Genomic DNA, 12,996 nt, shown 5'->3' with positions numbered 1-12,996 from the left:
CAACGGCAACAATGGAAAAATGCCTTCTTGTGGGAGCTGGGACAAACAGACAGAGTAGTTCTGGCTGCTCCAAGCTTCTGGGTTCAGCTGGAAGCCTGCAGATAAATTATCCTCATTTGCTCCGCTCTGAAGGCATGGGAGGGAGCTTTCCAGAAAGCCCAAGTAATCTCTTCCTCATGCTTGGAGTACTGGCCCCTGTTCCAGTACTGCTTCGCAGACAGGCAGGGAAGAGCCAGCAGCCCCGACTTGCAGTTTGGATGCTTGTTGGGGGTGAACTCACAGCACAGGAATCCGTGCTGGGAACTGCTGACATGTTTAAATGGTGAGGAAGAAGCCAGACAAAGATGTTAGTGTCTAAAGTGTGGAAATCACACAGGGTTAACCCTGTGCTGTGCACCAGCCCTGCTGGGGAGTGGGGACACATCGCATGGAGATGCAGGGGCTACCCAAGCAGCGGGGCCCAGGGGTGGGAGAGGGGAAGAAAAAAGTTTTACCCCACCTCCCAGCCCAGGAGGATCAGGGTAGCCCTCCCCTGGCAGACTGCCCGTGGCCAGGAGAGTCCCGGAGCACCCTGGCACTGGTACAGCAGTGCAGGAGTTTGGCAAGGAGCTGCCGAGCACAGGGTGACACCGGGCATCCCCTTTGCCCAGGCTCCTCTGCGCCATGGGTCTGCTCTGCCGCCCAGCTTGCTTGCTTTGGCAGGGGGGTCGGGCAGTTCCCTACCTGACATGAGGATGAATGTTTTTATTTCCAAAGAGAGTGCCAGAACTTGTGTGCTGTAGCTGTTCTTTGTTCTCCTTTTGGCAGAGAGCAGGAGGGAAGCGGGGCGGGGGTGTCCCCTCCTTTTGTTTTTAAAATAGTAACATCAAGTCCTGGCTGATGTCATGAAAAAAAAGGGGGAAGAAAAAGTCTCCGAGAGAGTTTGGACTCTAGACGAGTGTGACCCACCTCCTCTAAAACAAGGAGTCCTCCCTCAGCTTCCAGCACAGCATCATAAGTCACTCAGTCCCAGGAAACATGCCAAGGCAACACGCCTTCCCAATCCAAGATTTTGTTTTTCAGTGGTTAAAACCTTGAGGTACTTCAAAGCACAGGCAGAATGAAGGAAAGCAGTCCCTGCAAGCCACCCTGGCTCCCCCTGCCAGGGCTTTCCCAGGAGTGATGAACTCTGTTCCAGCACTGCTCCCAGGGCAGGGGAATGGCCCTGAGTCCCCTGGAGACACAAAGCACAACTACAACCCTTCCTCTGAGCTGAATGAGACAGAAACAACTTCATGAAGACCAGGCAGCACATCCCCATCCCTTACACCAGGAGGAAACTTCTTCATCTGGGCTTCACCTGGTTGCAGGCACACCTTTGGCCAGGCATTTCCAAATCAAGCTTTAAGGACACGTGTAATGACTTTTTTATACTGAGGATGGAAACTGCCTGCAAGGCCAGTTATCTCTGCAACAGGGGTCACCCATAATTCTGCTTCACACAGCATCTTCCCCCCAACTTCACAGGGGCAACCATGTGGGTACTCTCCAATTCCCTCAGGAGCCATCAGTTTTTTTGTTTTATGCCTGAACCCACTTCCCAGTGTAATGAGGGAATGTTTGCTTCATCAAAAGGAAGCAATCCTATGCCCTCAGCTCATGGCACTTTACTGCCCAGCATGCACAGCTCATTTTGCAGAGCAGCCTGCTGGGTCCAATTTTTCTGGGGGGTGTATGTGTCTATACAAAATGTCCTTCTGCTCTGCTGTGGGAGGACAGTCAAAAGGCAGTGAGTTTTGCAAGGGGCAGCTCCCCTAGTAAACCAGCAGCTGTATGACTCCACCTGTCTGCTCTCTGGGGTTGCCAGCAGGCTGTGGAGGAGAGACAGACTCTGGGCCATGGAGGGGAACAGGAGCAACACTCGCCAATGCCCCCAGTGATCCTGCCACCCCCTTTGCCTGAAGCTAACAAAATTCTCCCTAGGTAAAGAGCTGCTCCAAAAAGTCAGCCTTTGGATTTTCGCTGGAGGTCAAAGAGACATATTATGTGGCTGTTAACCATCTGGAGGGTCCTTCACAGCCTCTGAGAACGGCTGAGAGCTTCTTTATTCAGACACCAACATGCGTTCAGAGATCTCAAAGCTGACAGCTTGGGATCTCTGGCCATGCCAAACTCTGTCAAGCTCCTGCCACTGGCCATGGAGAATCAGAGCCACAAGGTTCACACCACTCCAGTCTGACTGCACGGCCCCTCAGAGGAAACAGCCCCTCTGTGCTCGGTGAGCTGCTGCCTCCTGCCCTGCCTGGTGCTATTAATAGACAAAAGGAGTATTAAAGCTATTTACAGTAAAGAAATCTTCTTTAACACGGACTGTTGGGAACCATAAGGTCATCGCCTCCGGGCTCCTCTGTAACTTCTGGTTTACATTTCAAGGAGTTATTTGCTGGCACATCCACAAGCACAGGCACACCTGTACTTACATGGAGGTGTTACCTGTGGTAACTCCCCAGACTCGGACTAAAGGGTTTTTCACCATTCTGGAAAAAAAAGCTTTATAGGTGATGTTCCCAAGTGATGCTGGTGAAGGGCAGATGCGTGCTCTTCTCATTTGCCTGCAAGGAAGCGAGCCTGCAGGTTATCACGCTGAAAGAGGAGCACATTTCCAACTCTTTTGCATGATGGAAGCCTGCACCTGCTTGTGGCACCCTGGCACGCTGCTGTTCCCCAAATCCAGCTCTGTGGTTTCTTGACCTCCCAGAAAATTCACAAAGCTGTGTTGACCAGTTGCACTCTTGCACACAAAGCAACAGCACAGAGCCTGTATAAGCAAGGAACATGCACGAGGTGTCTGATGCAATTCAACACTTTTAATTTAAAACTGCTTTAGCATCAGCAAATGCCAACTGATTAGCTGCTAAGTAAATTATTTAGTGACTCTGGAAATATATTTAGCAAGGAGCGGCACCATTTTCCCTAATAGTCTGCCACATGGAAATGAAGCTCAGCAACTGTCAGAACCAACTCTAAAAATGAATTTTCCAGGGTTTCTGCAGCCCTCTGCTTCTACCTCTGCCCTCTTAACAGCTTCTGCTTGCCACAGAGCGCAGGCCCCTGACCTGGGGGTGGGATACAGGCCAGAGGAATTAAGCCCTCCTAGTGTGCACCCACAGTTGGTCAGAGGGAGAGGAGTGCTGGGAAAACAATTTTATCTGCTGCATGTTTAACTTTACTTATCTGAAGCTTAAAGCAAACTCTGGGCTTTCCCCATCTGTCAATAGAGCCTCGTATGGAAAGAACAACAGAGGAGAATTTAGTGCCAGCCCAGAAGGTCAGAGGATATATTTTGTTTAAATAGATTAAACAAAAAGTGACTGATGAGCTCTGTGCTCACTGTACATTTTCCCTATTGCACATGGCATTCCTTTAATGTCTGCTCAAAGGAGACATGCCTTTCTCAGACTGCCTGTCACCTCCCTTTCCCAGCATGGACACTGGTGGAATTTGACTGGTGTTACTCCCCGTGCATGGAGCCAGCAGGGTGCTCTTCCCTTTCCATGCATTCAGCCAGAGAGATAGGCAGTAACTGATTTAATTTGCTGAAATTATGGTTTCCTATGGTTTTATGGGACCAAACGTTCCTGGAAATAGCAAGAGCTGAACCTGTATTTCAGTGTTTTTTATTAACTCGAGTGTGCATGGTTAGAGGTGAGATTACACAGCTGGGACAGGGGATGGAAAAGAGTGGGAGCACTGTTAACGATTTTCCCAATTCTGAAAAGAACTTTAGCTCCTCTCTCCCAGGAAGATCCTAAAATAGCCTAGGATCAGAAGAGATGGAGGAAAACTATGAGGAGACATTAGTGTCACCAAATGCCCACTGCTTCCCCTGGCTTCAGTGGAGTTGCTGCAGCCCAGGCACTTGCATGAGTGACACCCTGGCTCTCTGTTCCCTTTTGAGAAAGCCCTGCTCCAGGGGGCTTCACTTCCAGTTCTTCCAAAAACAGAAATGAAGCCTCAGTGCTGTGGTGACAGGGGCCCCTGCAGGAAGTGCTTTCAGCGCCTCTCAGGAGGGCTCCAAGATGTTTCACTCACAAGTAAAAGGGTTGGCAAGTCACTCCTCATGTCCTGAGCCTTTCTGGTTTAAAAAAACAGCATGGCAAGCAGCTGAGAATGGCAGAGCATGCACCAGAGAGCTCTCTTTTTTAATAACTAAATGAGTGGGGGGAGTGTTTGGCCAAAGAGTTCACTCTGTGTCAGCCTGCTCCACGGCCATGGATATGCAGCCAAGGAAAAAGAGGCCATTTAGTTTTCCATGTTTAAAAGAATGAATGTGTTTTCTTTTGGTATTTAAAAAGTAGTTAAGGTTTCCCTAGTGATGATTGTTTCCCATGACTGGGAAAAACCTTGTCACTCCAGCCGTGGCGATGAGGCCAGCTTTGTTCATTGTGCTGGACGCTGGGCGCGGAGGGCAGTGGGGCAGAGCTGGCAGGTACCAAGGAATACCTCCTCTCGGCATCCACGTCCTGGCATCTGGGTGACCAAAACGCAGGATTACAAATGAAAAATCTGTGACGTGCTCCAGAGTGTGATGGCTAACATGGTGCAGAGCTGGGGTTGTTATTCTGCTCGGCTTTGTCATCTTCCAGCCCCTTGAACTGCTGCTTCTCTCCAGGCAGCAGTAGAAAGAGCCCAATGACCACTTCAGCAGTGCACACACAGGCTGTGACCACTGACCCTGATGCTGGCAGCAAGTGACAGCCCATATTTTAAATCATCTTCCTCCTACACAAACTCCTCTCATCCTCGCCAATGTGCTCCCTTCTGTACCACACAACAGCTAAGTAGCCTTGTTTTGGCCAGAGGAGCAGCTGGCAATGGGAGGGCTTTGGATCGGTAGGCATTTCTTGGTCTAGTCACACAAGGCTTAAAAGTTTCAGCAGCTCCCCAAAACCTGGCAGAGGTAATGTCAGTCCCACACCCCACAGATTTTGTTGAGCAAAGATAAAAGTGAGGCCCAACATCAGACTTCAAGGAAGTTAATACAAAGAAATGTAGTTTGATGACTGAAAGGCACTTCTAGGTGCCTAGAAATTCTAGTTCAAACCCCCAAGCCTCGCTAGATAAATTATTTTGATGGCTGGGGCATAGGAGCTTCCGCTGGGGCACAGTAGCTTCTGTTGGGGCATAGTAACTTCTATTGGAGCAACTGCTGGGGTGTAGTAGCATCTGCTCCTTTCCAAGGTCTCCACCACCTTTACAGAGAGAAAAAAATCCTAATACGTGCATTCTTTTATTTCAGATGCTTTGTTTTTCAGAATAGTCCTGTTTTAGCCAGGAAGGATTTTGCTTCCTACAAGAGAGAAGCCACTCCCACTGGCTTTGCAAGGAATGCCCTTTTCTCCAGTGGGATCAGGGAGTTGTCCCACCAAGACCAAAGATCTGGGGTAAAGGGTCACTGAGATAAAGCTAGTGCTTCTCTGCCATCCACAAGATATCAGTATGTGCGACAGAGGAGCCTCCGCAAAAACGCATGGAAGCCAGGAACATCTGCTCGGATCATGGAAAAAATATTCCAGTGTATTGGAAAAAAACAGGAGCTTGTTGCAGGCTCCCTCTTCCTGCTTGTGATGGAGGTAAGGAGAATTAGAAGCAGCAAAGACAGATGAGTGAGCAGCAGTCCTTCAGCTTGACCTCCCCTATCACAATGGGAGGAAACGCAGCACTGTGGGAGCTGGCGGCACAGGAGTCACCCATCGCCCATAAGGACATTTGCAACCTCCTCACCCACAAAGCACGAGCAGTGTGGGAGCCACGTCAACACCACACTTAAGGGCTAATGGCTACGGAGAGGGGAGACGGTGTTAGACCTCTCTGTCCAATCTGGTAAAGTAGGAAAGAAGCAAAAAAAGCCTAAGAGCGAAGGCAAAGCCTGCGTTGGACCTGAGTAGTTGAGCCTCAAAGCTACAGTTGTCTCCATCAGGTATTTTTTCCTGATGGAGAGCCTTTACCACAGTGAAAACCTCCTAATGCACATCAGCCACAAGTGACTCTCCCATAAAGTCAGCTGAATTATTAATTGCCAGCACTAGACACATTCAGCCTACTTTCCTGAGTGGGAACCCATCCAGATCTCTGCAAATGTATTTGTTACTCATTAAGTACACACCAATAAGGTTTGTTAAGCAATTTGCAGCTTGGAGAAGGTAAGTGAATAACTCAGAAACAGCTAATCACTTTTGGTGGACTGCTACCTAAGCAGTGCAGTGCTTCTTCCTCTGCAAGCAGCTAGTTTTTAAAAGCCAGCAGGTTGTAAAAATTCTTGCTGGTAGCCAAAAAATGGGCTACCATCACAATCACAAAATGATTTGTGAGAAGGGTCCTGGAGCATTGCAGCCCATCTGTGCAACACACTGGTGCACACTGGCTCCAGGCGTCCAGCTGAGAAACGGGATATGCTGTCCAAAGATCTGACCCTGTATCCCTGTATCAGGGACCTTGTCATCGGCTCTGATGGAAACTGTTCCGTTTCCATCTGGAGACTTGCATTTGATCCTTTTCCCAGTTCTGGAGTATTCACCACCGTCTTTCTGGCTCACAGCATCATTTCTGCTCATCAGCTCCCACAGCCGTGCAGCACAAGCTGGGCATGTGGGCTCCTGAGCCTGTGCTGGCTTTAGCACTTCTCACTGTCATGCTGCCAGCGGGGAAGGACCTCCGCAGCCTTCCCAACCCTACCACTGTAAATGCCAAACTGCTGCTGCCTTCCATATGCTCTCTGAGGCAGAATATGTGGACATGCCCTTCTTGACAGTAAACAGCTGCACTGGTCTCTGGTCACTTGATTTGAAGTCCCTCTTAGCAGCGTAAAGGCCAAAGCTGCAGTTAGTCACAACAGCGTCCTGGAGGGCAGTGGCTTGGTAGGGCAGAGCCTTCCTGCAAGACACAACCTGTGTACAAGACATGTCTTGTACCTGTCTTACATGTCAGGGAGGTGGGATGGGAGCTGTAGGCTTTGCCATGTCCTCCCCAGGGATGACTCAAATTCTGAAGTCCTTTTTGAAAGGGAGGTCCCAACACAGGACATGTTGGGAAGCAACACTGGTGCTCAGACCAGCAGGAGATAGGAAAGTCCCAGTTATTTCCAGTCTGGCTGACTTAGACTGGTAGATAGAGTTAATCACAGGACATGGGCTGTCAAACACTCTATTCTACAATTTGAAGGTAAGTTTTTAGAGATTCAAACCAGGACGATACATTTACAGTGTGTCTAGAGGCAGTTTGAGTCAGAGACTCCAAACGGAGGAATACCATCAATGAGTGGAACAAAGCAACTTATAATACTTGTTTGAGTCTGATTTCTTTCTGTTGGATTCAGGAGGTGACTCAGAAATCTTGGGACTGGACAAGTCTGCTCTCTGGCATGGGCCACGATGTGAGCTAAAATGCCCAGAGCTCATGTCCCCAAAGAAGGGGGATGGACATGGATTTCCTTCCCCATTGGGGTTCACAGCAAGCACATGCTATGGTGTGGTGATGCTAATCACTCATCTGTTCAGTCTGACATTTCCAGGCAGGGTGGGCACAGGTGAGACAGGGCCACCATGGACTTCCAGTGCTGCTGTAGCCTTCTGAAGTACTTCCTCTGGCACAGCACAGAGGTCATTGATTAGGATACTGTAAATATAACACTCTAGGAGCATGATGCCCATAAGCACTGATGATACACAAGGAAGGTTAAGCAAAAGCCAAGTCATGCAATGTTAGTGAGGCAATCTGCAGGAGTAGCTGGATGAGAAAGGCTTGGCTTGTAGACTTGAGCTTTGCTGTTGCTGAAACCCCCAGCATTTCATGCTGATCTTGGACACAGAAAAGTGGTCTTGGACACATCGCTGTTCCTCACTCTGCCTGCTCATGGAGTTAGTTCCCTGCTCTTCTCCTGTTTGACCATAACTGAACTTCACTTTGTGGAATATATGAGTGAGAAATGCTTCTCTTTTCCAAGAGCAAGTGAAATGTTTGGATGCATTTTAAGTGCCTTCGATAGAGTGGGAAGGCAGAGATGGAAGGAAAGGGAAAAAAAGGGCCAGGCTATGGCTGTGGTAATTTGTTTAGAATAGAAAATTTTTAAAATTAGTCATAAGCCCTGAACATACCCCCATTTACTGGGTATAAGAAGAGTAAAAAGCTGATTTAGAAGAGCAGTTGTAAGTTTCATAAACATGACTAAACTCTAAAGCTAAATGTTCAACAGGGGTGACCTTTTAATTCCCCTTTAAATCAGTTTAGCACTTTCATTTGTGTTTGGAGTCCCTCATGTTTGGACAGCACTTTGATGTTTTAAAGTACTATTTAGGAGTTTTATTGTTTCTCCTGCGTTGGAGCTGGGACCTCAAATCCTCTGCTAAGTGGCTGGAGGAGTTTCTGCTTGCCCAGGAGCTGCTGGGAGCACCAGCCTGCCTTGGCCATAGCTCCCCAGCACCCCCAACTCATTGCCATGTGATGGTCCCCTTTTCCTAGGCAGCTCCTAAATATAATCAGCAACTAGGAGAAACTCCTCCAGGAGTGGAAATGCAGTTTGGTACTCCTTGGTTTCAGATCCTTACAGAAGAAGCATATTAGAAAGACGATGGCTTTGGGAAACCTCTTTGCTCAAAGAGGGGCATTGCAAGCAGCCAGGAAGCCACAGGCACATGCCATGCAGCACCTTCCTCACAGCTGTGCCCAAAGGTGCTCTTCACAGTGCCCAAAGCATTTTCCCGGGAGATTTAGCACAGCATCTCAGAGGTTCTGCTCTTAAAACAGCACTAAGGGCTATTGAAAAAAAAAGTGGCCTAGGCCTGAAGGCAAAGAAAGATTTGTTACAGGCACCCTGCACCCACAGAGCAGTCTCCCTGTGTGCTGCCAGGTGATGTGCAGGTAGGGACAGTCCAGGTCAGCTTTTACAGCTCTCAGCATCTCTTATTCCCAGCATCAGGGCTTGTGGGAACACACAGGGATTCTCTCCACCAGAATGAGAGACATAAACTCGTTTGCCACGGTCTGCTTCCAAGCCCACCTTATGTGTGACCTGAGACTTTCTCCTCCAGCAGCTTTCCAGCTGCACTGCCCTGAGTGGGTATGGGAAGCACAAACACACTTTAAAAGCATCTGCTCGCAGGGACTCCTTGCTCACTGGGCACATCAACCAGAGACTGTGCCAGAGCCAGGGGCTGTCAGGAGCACAGCAAGACCAAGGTAATGACAGGGCTTCAAACATGGAGCATCTCTCATGCTCAGCTGTTCATTCCCAGTTCTCCACAAAGCAGTCTCAGGCTGAGAACAGGGAGTGTATCTCCACTGATTCAGCAAGATTGCCCTGTTCCCTCTCTATACAGTTCCAGACTGTACTCGTGCTCCTTCAGGCAGGTTGCTCATTGCTGCCACACCCAGGAGTGGGCTCACCCAGCCCGGTGAGGACAGGGGCCAGACAAGCTCAGCAGAGCAAGAGCACTGGCTGTGAGCACCCACTGAGATGTGTGGGACCTTGGAGACTGTGACAGAGGGAGGAATTCATGTTAACAGCACACTTCTACTGCCCCCGGCCTGCTGCAGCAGAAGGTCTGACAGCGAGTAGACCTCAGCACAGAACCAGAAGTAATTTTATCTTTGGCTTCATTTTCCGAGTCAGAGCCCTGCCCACGCCCCTTAACCATTTCAGTTATGAGTCATCAAGAAAATGCCAGCTTTAGCAACGCAGCTCGACCTCTGCAGGGCCAGGTACATACCTCTGCTGCCAAAGCCAGCGTCCTGCCACGCCTGCCTGGTGTGAGAGCATCCGAAGAGCTGCCTGGGCAGCCCTGGGCCAGGAAAAGGCCAGCGGGGCGCTGGGGAAGAAGCTGTCACGGCATTCAGGCAAGGAGGTTTCTTGCTAGCGATGAGCCACGGGAGCTCCTACACTGCTTCTCTTACGCTGCCTTTGAAGCTTGTGCGCAGAGCCAGCAAGCCCTGCTGCACCCCGGCACTCCCCCGAGCCCTTAGGGAAAAGGACGGGATCCTCGGAGACACAGAGAAGGTTACCCAACCCTACATCCTGGTGCGACACACGGGGTTGGATTTTCCAACCCAACCATGTGCTGACACGCAGGGGTGGGGCGGGGGGGGAAGAAAAAAAGAGGATTTCATCTGTTAACTCCTAAGAAATTGAGGAAAAACCATGTTGCTCCTTTATAAATGGCCCTGATCTCCCATGAGCTGGTGCAGAGGTGCCAGTAGAGGTGCCAGCTGGGGGGATGCCGGATTTTTGGTGGTAGGAGGAATGCAGAGGCCAGCATAGAAATTTGCTCCTTAGGTGCATGTTTACATGCCTTCCACAGGGTGCTGGGGAGGAAGAGGTTTCTCTAACCCAAAAGGGAAATGCTCATCTGAAACAGGAAAATGGAACTTTCTTTTGAGCACTAATAATGGAAAATCACCTCTGAAATGGTTGAATCCCTGGGTGTGCAGCAGAGAGAAGATGCTTGGGGAGAAACACCCTGCCTCTCCCAAGTCAGCTCACTTGGGAACCCAGGCAATCCTGGGGGGCTAATGCTGGCACAGGCACAAACAAGCACATGCTGGGGTTTCAGAGGGGAACACTGCTCAGCTGAGGCAATGGCAGAGTTGGTAAGTGCCTTACGTGGGAGTCCCAGATGTGGGAAGAGAGGGTCTAAGTACTGCAGCAATGCTGACAACACCCTGACAACAAACAGCATCACCCAAAGGTGGCCAAGGAGATTCAGGTTCATAATTTAAAAGGACAGTTCCAGAGATCTGATTGCTTCTTCTTTTTTTCCTTTTTTTTTTTTTTTTTAAGGGAAATTTTTTTCTAAACTAAATATTTCTCTTGAAAGAGGCTATTTTAAGGTAAGCGGCATGACACAGTACGACATCCTTTAAAGAGGTAGAGATCGTGGGTTTCATATTAAAATACAGATAGCCTTCCTTGGAACAGCACTGTTATCGTTGAAGAGGATGCTCAAGCATTTTCTGATCCAAAAAAGGAGACAAAGATGAGGGGTAGTTATATCTAGCTGTAAAATCGCGAGGGCACTGGCAGAGGCAATACAATGAACCCATTATAAACATGGGTGTAGCAAAGCCAGAGTTTAGCTCATTGTGTCCTAGCGTATTTTGTCTTGGGGGAAGAGCAAGGGAGAGGAGAGATCAATGTTGGGAAGACGCCCAGTCTTCTGAACAACCGGGTTTTCCAGCAAGGCACAAACCCACGATCTCTGAGGCTGCGTCTGTGGGCTGCTGAAGTTCTCCCACTGCAGGCAACTATGTTTAGTTTCTCTTAGAAGGTGAAGGAAGCAGAAGAAAAGGAAAAAAATCTAAGTCATCTTCTCCCCTCAGACATTTTGCTGTTCATTTGCTTCAGGAGCACATGAAGCACTTAGTCACTTTGTCTCCGACAGGCTTTTTCTAATTTTATTTTTTTCCAAATCAAAACAAGAAGAGAAAAAGGAGGTTCCTTCCCAAATAAGCAACTAGTGGAGGAGGCTGGGGGAGCGAGCAGTGAGTGGCCAGGACTTCACCCCACAGCTCAGCTGGCTGCTGCAGGCACCCAGGAGAGTGTTTGCAGAGTGCAGGAGAGAGGGCAGGCGCTGCTGCTTCCTCTCGCTCAGTGACAGCTTGATGAGCTGCTTCAGCAAGCCAGGGTGCCGAGCATCCTTCAGAGCCAAGATCTGCTTCATGTCCTCCTACAGGCATTTGGTACCTGCCCTCGTAGGAAAATGACTTGCAATGTAATAACACACCACTCATGCTCCAAGTGTTTTCCTGCAGCAAGGCAAGGAGCAGTTTACCACCTAAACCACATGTCTAGGTGGGATGTCCTCCATTCCCCAACTCAGAAATATCAGTGTCAGAGCAGCAGTTGCTTTGGGGTTGTTTTTAGTAAGCCAGCAACCATAGCTCCTGTATTAAAGGAGACCTTAACGATAGAAACTTTTCTCAAAACTGGCTTTGTCCAACAGTGTTGTAGCAGAACACAGGACAGCTGGTGTCCTTCCCGACTTCTCTCATCCTCAGGAGCACAGAGGGCCCTTGGCACCCTCCCTTTCTCCAGCGAGTGCCTGCCCTTTGACTATAAAATGCAGGCACCAGCACTGAGGTGCACGGTGGTGCTGAGATGCTGCCTCAAAAGGGAAAGCACGAATGACAGCAAGAAACAAAGTGCCTCTGAACACAAGTGCAATCTAGAGTTAGTCATTTGCTTTCTCTCCCCTGCAGAGTATCTTTAAGGGTGTGAGGACAGGAAAGCAAATCTTCCAAATCCCCATCATTTCTTTCCCTGTCAGAGAGGCTGGCATGGCCATAAGACAGTGCATTTTAAAGCTGACTCGGGATAGAGTTTTTGGAGGGCTCAGAAGGCACCCAGATGGCTCACAGCTTCCTATTGCTTCAGCTTTACAATAAAGCAACATAAATAGATCTTCATTCTTTGTTGACATTTGATGCTGTACAGCAAAACAGGCATTGTTAGCCTAAAAATAGGAAACGCTGTGGCAGCTTTGAAGAAATTCAGCGTTTTTCCTGTACTGATACAAACACAGTGGTCGAGTGCCAGATGCCTCTGTCCTGCTTTGAAGAACGATGAAATTCTTTGCAACGCTCATAAATTACTGCTTTGTTAGCAGCCGGCAAGCTCCAGTGACACCAGCAAACCTTGGTATTTCCTTCTTCTCCCTCCTAAGGGGGGGAGAGGGGGGATGCTTAATGCCACATTTCATCCCCAGTGGTGACGGGCAGCCCCGCGCGCCTATCGCCGAGCCCCGCGCAGGCGGAGGTTGCCAAGGCAGCCGCTGACGCACAGCCGGGCCCCACTTCTACATTTTTCCATTACACGGTGTCGAAGCTTGCAGAGCAGGAGGTAGCTTTCCTGAGTGAGCAGCTGAGAGATCAGTGAGATGGCAGGACTCTGCAAGGCGTGTTGTGTGCTACTTATGCTCTGTTTGAAAGAAGGAGTGCACAGTGGAGCCAGAAACCTGCCTTGTTCGG

General features: G+C 49.3%; 1 protein-coding gene across 1 annotated transcript in view; it reads right to left on the bottom strand.

The window, feature by feature from the left end:
* The window catches only part of ITPKB (inositol-trisphosphate 3-kinase B), a 67,832-nt gene that overhangs the window by 16,856 nt on the left and 37,980 nt on the right, over positions 1-12,996 (bottom strand). The gene's annotated exons all lie outside the window — the stretch shown is intronic.

The sequence above is a fragment of the Empidonax traillii genome, unplaced genomic scaffold (genome assembly GCF_003031625.1).
Source record: "Empidonax traillii isolate 1590-97213 ecotype Southwest subspecies unplaced genomic scaffold, ASM303162v1 scaffold31:size1920502, whole genome shotgun sequence".
Taxonomy (NCBI): Eukaryota; Metazoa; Chordata; class Aves; order Passeriformes; family Tyrannidae; genus Empidonax; species Empidonax traillii.
This window is presented reverse-complemented; position numbering and strand designations above follow the sequence as displayed.